The following is an 8,828-nucleotide window of genomic DNA, read 5'->3' as shown; positions in this document are numbered from 1 at the left end:
CTGGTCCCAGCCCCTCTATCCCCAGCCCCATTCTCTATGCTCCTGGTACCAACCCCTCTATCCCAGCCCCATTCTCTATGTCCTGGTCCCAACCCCTCTATCCCAGCCCCATTCTCTATGCTCCTCGTCCCAGCCCCTCTATCCCAGCCCCATTCTCTATGTCCTGGTACCAACCCCTCTATCCCAGCCCCATTCTCTATGTCCTGGTACCAACCCCTCTATCCCAGCCCCATTCTCTATATCCTGGTACCAACCCCTCTATCCCAGCCCTATTCTCTATGTCCTGGTACCAACCCCTCTATCCCAGCCCCATTCTCTATGCTCCTGGTACCAACGCCTCTATCCCAGCCCTATTCTCTATGTCCTGGTCCCAGCCCCTCTATCCCAGCCCCATTCTCTATGCTCCTGGTACCAACCCCTCTATCCCAGCCCTATTCTCTATGTCCTGGTCCCAGCCCCTCTATCCCAGCCCCATTCTCTATGCTCCTCTCCCCAGCCTCTCTATCTCCGCCCCGATTCTCTATGCTCCTCCCTCTCTCCAGCCCCCTGGCGGCCAAAGCTCGCCACCAAGCCTCTGTAGGCTGCGGCGCTCTGCCCCGCACCAGCCACGCTCTCTGTGGTCTCCCGTCCTAGCGCTGTGCTCCTCCTGCCCCGCCCCCGGGGGGCGGAGCCGGATTGCGGGGCGGAGCCGGGCTGCGAGGATCGCGGCCAGACGCCGCGGGAGCAACAAGGTGGGGGAGGGGCGCGGTGCGGTTCTGACACGGGGCAGCGGGTGAAAGTGGGGCTGACACGGGTTGTGTGTGTGACACGGGGCAGCGGGTGAATGCGGGCCTGGCACAGGGGTTGTGTGTGTGACACGGGGCAGCGGGTGAATGCGGGCCTGGCACAGGGGGTGTGTGTGTGACACGGGGCATCGGGTGAATGCGGGGCTGGCACAGGGGTTGTGTGTGTGACACGGGGCAGCGGGTGAATGTGGGGCTGGCACAGGGGTTGTGTGTGTGACACGGGGCAGCGAGTGAATGTGGGGCTGGCACAGGGGTTGTGTGTGTGACACGGGGCAGCGGGTGAATGTGGGGCTGGCACAGGGGTTGTGTGTGTGACACGGGACAGCGGGTGAATGTGGGGCTGGCACAGGGGCTGTGTGTGTGACAGGGGGCAGCGGGTGAATGTGGGGCTGACACAGGGGTTGTGTGTGTGACACGGGGCAGCGGGTGAATGCGGGGCTGGCACAGGGGTTGTGTGTGTGACACGGGGCAGCGGGTGAATGCGGGGCTGGCACAGGGGTTGTGTGCGTGACACGGGGCAGCGGGTGAAAGTGGGGCTGACACGGGTTGTGTGTGTGACACGGGGCAGCGGGTGAATGCGGGGCTGGCACAGGGGTTGCGTGTGTGACACGGGGCAGCGGGTGAAAGTGGGGCTGGCACAGGGGTTGTGTGTGTGACACGGGGCAGCGGGTGAATGTGGGGCTGGCACAGGGGTTGTGTGTGTGACACGGGGCAGCGGGTGAAAGTGGGGCTGACAGGGGTTGTGTGTGTGACACGGGGCAGCGGGTGAATGCGGGGCTGGCACAGGGGTTGTGTGTGTGACACGGGGCAGCGGGTGAATGTGGGGCTGGCACAGGGGGTGTGTGTGTGACACGGGGCAGCGGGTGAATGTGGGGCTGGCACAGGGGGTGTGTGTGTGACACGGGGCAGCGGGTGAATGTGGGGCTGGCACAGGGGCTGTGTGTGTGACACGGGGCAGCGGGTGAATGCGGGGCTGGCACAGGGGTTGTGTGTGTGACACGGGGCAGCGGGTGAATGCGGGGCTGACACAGGGGTTGTGTGTGTGACACGGGGCAGCGGGTGAATGTGGGGCTGGCACAGGGGTTGTGTGTGTGACACGGGGCAGCGGGTGAATGCGGGGCTGGCACAGGGGTTGTGTGTGTGACACGGGGCAGCGGGTGAATGCGGGGCTGGCACAGGGGTTGTGTGTGTGACACGGGGCAGCGGGTGAATGCGGGCCTGGCACAGGGGGTGTGTGTGTGACACGGGGCATCGGGTGAATGCGGGGCTGGCACAGGGGCTGTGTGTGTGACACGGGGCAGCGGGTGAATGTGGGGCTGGCACAGGGGGTGTGTGTGTGACACGGGGCAGCGGGTGAATGTGGGGCTGGCACAGGGGCTGTGTGTGTGACACGGGGCAGCGGGTGAATGCGGGGCTGGCACAGGGGTTGTGTGTGTGACACGGGGCAGCGGGTGAATGCGGGGCTGACACAGGGGTTGTGTGTGTGACACGGGGCAGCGGGTGAATGTGGGGCTGGCACAGGGGTTGTGTGTGTGACACGGGGCAGCGGGTGAATGTGGGGCTGACACAGGGGTTGTGTGTGTGACACGGGGCAGCGGGTGAATGTGGGCCTGGCACAGGGGCTGTGTGTGTGACACGGGGCAGCGGGTGAATGCGGGGCTGGCACAGGGGTTGTGTGTGTGAAACGGGGCAGCGGGTGAATGCGGGGCTGACAGGGGTTGTGTGTGTGACACGGGGCAGCGGGTGAATGTGGGCCTGGCACAGGGGGTGTGTGTGTGACACGGGGCATCGGGTGAATGCGGGGCTGGCACAGGGGTTGTGTGTGTGACACGGGGCAGCGGGTGAATGCGGGGCTGGCACAGGGGTTGTGTGTGTGACACGGGGCAGCGGGTGAATGCGGGGCTGGCACAGGGGGTGTGTGTGTGACACGGGGCAGCGGGTGAATGCGGGGCTGACAAAGGGGTTGTGTGTGTGACACGGGGCAGCGGGTGAATGCGGGGCTGGCACAGGGGTTGTGTGTGTGACACGGGGCAGCGGGTGAATGTGGGGCTGGCACAGGGGTTGTGTGTGTGACACGGGGCAGCGGGTGAATGTGGGGCTGGCACAGGGGTTGTGTGTGTGACACGGGGCAGCGGGTGAATGCGGGGCTGGCACAGGGGTTGTGTGTGTGACACGGGGCAGCGGGTGAATGTGGGGCTGGCACAGGGGTTGTGTGTGTGACACGGGGCAGCGGGTGAATGTGGGGCTGGCACAGGGGTTGTGTGTGTGACACGGGGCATCGGGTGAATGCGGGGCTGGCACAGGGGTTGTGTGTGTGACACGGGGCAGCGGCTGAATGTGGGGCTGGCACAGGGGCTGTGTGTGTGACACGGGGCAGCGGGTGAAAGTGGGGCTGACACAGGGGTGTGTGTGTGACACGGGGCATCGGGTGAATGTGGGGCTGGCACAGGGGTTGTGTGTGTGACAGGGGGCAGCGGGTGAATGTGGGGCTGGCACAGGGGTTGTGTGTGTGACACGGGACAGCGGGTGAATGTGGGGCTGACGGGTTGTGTGTGTGACACGGGGCAGCGGGTGAAAGTGGGGCTGACAGGGGTTGTGTGTGTGACACGGGGCAGCGGGTGAAAGTGGGGCTGACAGGGGTTGTGTGTGTGACACGGGACAGCGGGTGAATGTGGGGCTGGCACAGGGGCTGTGTGTGTGACACGGGGCAGCGGGTGAAAGTGGGGCTGACACAGGGGTGTGTGTGTGACACGGGGCATCGGGTGAATGTGGGGCTGGCACAGGGGTTGTGTGTGTGACAGGGGGCAGCGGGTGAATGTGGGGCTGGCACAGGGGTTGTGTGTGTGACACGGGACAGCGGGTGAATGTGGGACTGACACAGGGGTGTGTGTGTGACACGGGGCATCGGGTGAATGCGGGGCTGGCACAGGGGTTGTGTGTGTGACACGGGGCAGCGGGTGAATGTGGGGCTGGCACAGGGGTTGTGTGTGTGACACGGGGCAGCGGGTGAATGTGGGGCTGGCACAGGGGTTGTGTGTGTGACACGGGGCAGCGGGTGAATGTGGGGCTGACACGGGTTGTGTGTGTGACACGGGGCAGCGGGTGAATGTGGGGCTGGCACAGGGGTTGTGTGTGTGACACGGGGCAGCGGGTGAATGTGGGGCTGACACGGGTTGTGTGTGTGACACGGGGCATCGGGTGAATGCGGGGCTGGCACAGGGGTTGTGTGTGTGACACGGGGCAGCGGGTGAATGCGGGGCTGGCACAGGGGTTGTGTGTGTGACACAGGGCAGCGGGTGAATGTGGGGCTGACACAGGGGTTGTGTGTGTGACACGGGACAGCGGGTGAATGTGGGGCTGACACAGGGGTGTGTGTGTGACACGGGGCATCGGGTGAATGCGGGGCTGGCACAGGGGTTGTGTGTGTGACACGGGGCAGCGGGTGAATGTGGGGCTGGCACAGGGGTTGTGTGTGTGACACGGGGCAGCGGGTGAATGTGGGGCTGGCACAGGGGCTGTGTGTGTGACAGGGGGCAGCGGGTGAATGCGGGGCTGGCACAGGGGTTGTGTGTGTGACACGGGGCAGCGGGTGAATGTGGGGCTGGCACAGGGGTTGTGTGTGTGACACGGGGCAGCGGGTGAATGTGGGGCTGGCACAGGGGCTGTGTGTGTGACAGGGGGCAGCGGGTGAATGCGGGGCTGGCACAGGGGTTGTGTGTGTGACACGGGGCAGCGGGTGAATGTGGGGCTGGCACAGGGGTTGTGTGTGTGACACGGGGCAGCGGGTGAATGTGGGGCTGGCACAGGGGCTGTGTGTGTGACAGGGGGCAGCGGGTGAATGCGGGGCTGGCACAGGGGCTGTGTGTGTGACGGGGCAGCGGGTGAATGCGGGGCTGGCACAGGGGTTGTGTGTGTGACACGGGGCAGCGGGTGAATGCGGGGCTGGCACAGGGGTTGTGTGTGTGACACGGGGCAGCGGGTGAATGCGGGGCTGACACGGGTTGTGTGTGTGACACGGGGCAGCGGGTGAATGCGGGGCTGGCACAGGGGTTGTGTGTGTGACACGGGGCAGCGAGTGAATGCGGGGCTGGCACAGGGGTTGTGTGTGTGACACGGGGCAGCGGGTGAATGCGGGGCTGGCACAGGGGCTGTGTGTGTGACAGGGGGCAGCGGGTGAATGCGGGGCTGACACAGGGGTTGTGTGTGTGACACGGGACAGCGGGTGAATGCGGGGCTGGCACAGGGGTTGTGTGTGTGACACGGGACAGCGGGTGAATGTGGGGCTGACACAGGGGTTGTGTGTGTGACACGGGGCATCGGGTGAATGCGGGGCTGGCACAGGGGTTGCGTGTGTGACACGGGGCAGGGGGTGAATGTGGGGCTGGCACAGGGGTTGTGTGTGTGACACGGGGCAGCGGGTGAATGTGGGGCTGGCACAGGGGTTGTGTGTGTGACACGGGGCAGCGGGTGAATGTGGGGCTGGCACAGGGGTTGTGTGTGTGACACGGGGCAGCGGGTGAATGTGGGGCTGACACGGGTTGTGTGTGTGACACGGGGCAGCGGGTGAATGTGGGGCTGGCACAGGGGTTGTGTGTGTGACACGGGGCAGCGGGTGAATGTGGGGCTGACACGGGTTGTGTGTGTGACACTGGGCGGCGGGTGAATGCGGGGCTGGCACAGGGGTTGTGTGTGTGACACGGGGCAGCGGGTGAATGCGGGGCTGGCACAGGGGTTGTGTGTGTGACACGGGGCAGCGGGTGAATGCGGGGCTGGCACAGGGGTTATGTGTGCGACACGGGGCAGCGGGTGAATGTGGGGCTGACGGGTTGTGTGTGTGACACGGGGCAGCGGGTGAATGCGGGGATGGCACAGGGGTTGTGTGTGTGACACGGGGCAGCGGGTGAAAGTGGGGCTGACAGGGGTTGTGTGTGTGACACGGGACAGCGGGTGAATGCGGGGATGGCACAGGGGTGTGTGTGTGACACGGGACAGCGGGTGAATGCGGGGATGGCACAGGGGTTGTGTGTGTGACACGGGGCAGCGGGTGAAAGTGGGGCTGACAGGGGTTGTGTGTGTGACACGGGGCAGCGGGTGAATGCGGGGCTGACACGGGTTGTGTGTGTGACACGGGGCAGAGGGTGAATGTGGGGCTGGCACAGGGATTGTGTGTGTGACACGGAGCAGCGGGTGAATGTGGGGCTGGCACAGGGGTTGTGTGTGTGACACGGGACAGCGGGTGAATGCGGGGCTGGCACAGGGGTTGTGTGTGTGACACGGGGCAGCGGGTGAATGTGGGGCTGGCACAGGGGCTGTGTGTGTGACACGGGACAGCGGGTGAATGTGGGGCTGGCACAGGGGTTGTGTGTGTGACACGGGGCAGCGGGTGAATGCGGGGCTGACACAGGGGTTGTGTGTGTGAAACGGGGCAGCGGGTGAATGCGGGGCTGGCACAGGGGTTGTGTGTGTGACACGGGGCAGCGGGTGAATGTGGGGCTGACGGGGTGTGTGTGTGACACGGGGCAGCGGGTGAATGCGGGGCTGACACAGGGGTTGTGTGTGTTGACACGGGGCAGCGGGTGAATGTGGGGCTGGCACAGGGGTTGTGTGTGTGACACGGGGCAGCGGGTGAATGCGGGGCTGGCACAGGGGTTGCGTGTGTGACACGGGGCAGCGAGTGAATGCGGGGCTGGCACAGGGGTTGTGTGTGTGACACGGGGCAGCGGGTGAATGCGGGGCTGGCACAGGGGTTGTGTGTGTGACACGGGGCAGCGGGTGAATGTGGGGCTGGCACAGGGGTTGTGTGTGTGACACGGGGCAGCGGGTGAATGTGGGGCTGACACGGGTTGTGTGTGTTACACGGGGCAGCGGGTGAATGTGGGGCTGGCACAGGGGTTGTGTGTGTGACACGGGGCAGCGGGTGAATGTGGGGCTGACACGGGTTGTGTGTGTGACACGGGGCGGCGGGTGAATGTGGGGCTGGCACTGGGGTTGTGTGTGTGACACGGGGCAGCGGGTGAATGTGGGGCTGGCACAGGGGTTGTGTGTGACACGGGGCAGCGGGTGAATGTGGGGCTGGCACAGGGGTTGCGTGTGTGACACGGGGCAGCGGGTGAATGTGGGGCTGGCACAGGGGTTGTGTGTGTGACACGGGGCAGCGGGTGAATGCGGGGCTGGCACAGGGGTTGTGTGTGTGACACGGGACAGCGGGTGAATGTGGGGCTGACACGGGTTGTGTGTGTGACACGGGGCAGCGGGTGAATGTGGGGCTGGCACAGGGGTTGTGTGCGTGACACGGGGCAGCGGGTGAATGCGGGGCTGGCACAGGGGTTGTGTGTGTGACACGGGGCAGCGGGTGAATGCGGGGCTGGCACAGGGGTTGTGTGTGTGACACGGGGCAGCGGGTGAATGCGGGGCTGGCACAGGGGTTGTGTGTGTGACATGGGGCAGCGGGTGAATGCGGGGCTGGCACAGGGGTTGTGTGTGCGACACGGGGCAGCGGGTGAATGTGGGGCTGACGGGTTGTGTGTGTGACACGGGGCAGCGGGTGAATGCGGGGCTGGCACAGGGGTTGTGTGTGTGACACGGGGCAGCGGGTGAAAGTGGGGCTGACAGGGGTTGTGTGTGTGACACGGGACAGCAGGTAAATGCGGGGATGGCACAGGGGTGTGTGTGTGACACGGGACAGCGGGTGAATGCGGGGATGGCAGAGGGGTTGTGTGTGTGACACGGGGCAGCGGGTGAAAGTGGGGCTGACAGGGGTTGTGTGTGTGACACGGGGCAGCGGGTGAATGCGGGGCTGACACGGGTTGTGTGTGTGACACGGGGCAGAGGGTGAATGTGGGGCTGGCACAGGGATTGTGTGTGTGACACGGGGCAGCGGGTGAATGTGGGGCTGGCACAGGGGTTGTGTGTGTGACACGGGACAGCGGGTGAATGCGGGGCTGGCACAGGGGTTGTGTGTGTGACACGGGGCAGCGCGTGAATGTGGGGCTGACAGGGGTTGTGTGTGTGACACGGGGCAGCGGGTGAATGTGGGGCTGGCACAGGGGTTGTGTGTGTGACACGGGGCAGCGGGTGAATGTGGGGCTGACAGGGGTTGTGTGTGTGACACGGGGCAGCGGGTGAATGTGGGGCTGGCACAGGGGTTGTGTGTGTGACACGGGGCAGCGGGTGAATGTGGGCCTGGCACAGGGGGTGTGTGTGTGACACGGGGCAGCGGGTGAATGCGGGGCTGGCACAGGAGTTGTGTGTGTGACACGGGGCAGCGGGTGAATGTGGGGCTGGCACAGGGGTTGTGTGTGTGACACGGGGCAGCGGATGAATGTGGGGCTGACAGGGGTTGTGTGTGTGACACGGGGCAGCGGGTGAATGTGGGGCTGGCACAGGGGTTGTGTGTGAGACACGGGGCAGCGGGTGAATGTGGGCCTGGCACAGGGGGTGTGTGTGTGACACGGGGCAGCGGGTGAATGCGGGGCTGGCACAGGGGTTGTGTGTGTGACACGGGGCAGCGGGTGAATGTGGGGCTGGCACAGAGGTTGTGTGTGTGACACGGGACAGCGGGTGAATGTGGGGCTGACAGGGGTTGTGTGTGTGACACGGGGCAGCGGATGAAAGTGGGGCTGACAGGGGTTGTGTGTGTGACACGGGGCAGCGGGTGAATGTGGGGCTGGCTCAGGGGTTGTGTGTGTGACACGGGGCAGCGGGTGAATGCGGGGCTGGCACGGGTTGTGTGTGTGACACGGGGCAGCGGGTGAATGTGGGGCTGGCACAGGGGTTGTGTGTGTGACACGGGGCAGCGGGTGAATGCGGGGCTGGCACAGGGGTTGTGTGTGTGACACGGGGCAGCGGGTGAATGCGGGGCTGACACGGGTTGTGTGTGTGACACGGGGCAGCGGGTGAATGCGGGGCTGACACAGGGGTTGTGTGTGTGACACGGGGCAGCGGGTGAATGCGGGGCTGGCACAGGGGTTGTGTGTGTGACACGGGGCAGCGGGTGAATGTGGGGCTGGCACAGGGGTTGTGTGTGTGACACGGGGCAGCGGG

General features: G+C 65.3%; 1 protein-coding gene across 1 annotated transcript in view; it reads left to right on the top strand.

The window, feature by feature from the left end:
- The first annotated feature begins 577 nt into the window (after positions 1 to 577).
- The window catches only part of SLC27A1 (solute carrier family 27 member 1), a 64,029-nt gene continuing 55,778 nt past the window's right edge, over positions 578 to 8,828 (top strand). Inside the window, exon 1 of the mRNA XM_075902458.1 lies at positions 578 to 731. The gene's annotated coding sequence lies outside the window, so the exon portion shown is untranslated. The remainder of the gene's footprint in view (positions 732 to 8,828) is intronic.

This window comes from Pelodiscus sinensis, chromosome 19 (assembly GCF_049634645.1).
Source record: "Pelodiscus sinensis isolate JC-2024 chromosome 19, ASM4963464v1, whole genome shotgun sequence".
Classification (NCBI taxonomy): domain Eukaryota; kingdom Metazoa; phylum Chordata; order Testudines; family Trionychidae; genus Pelodiscus; species Pelodiscus sinensis.
The sequence above is the reverse complement of the archived record's forward strand: the minus strand, read 5'-3'. Positions and strand labels throughout refer to the sequence as shown.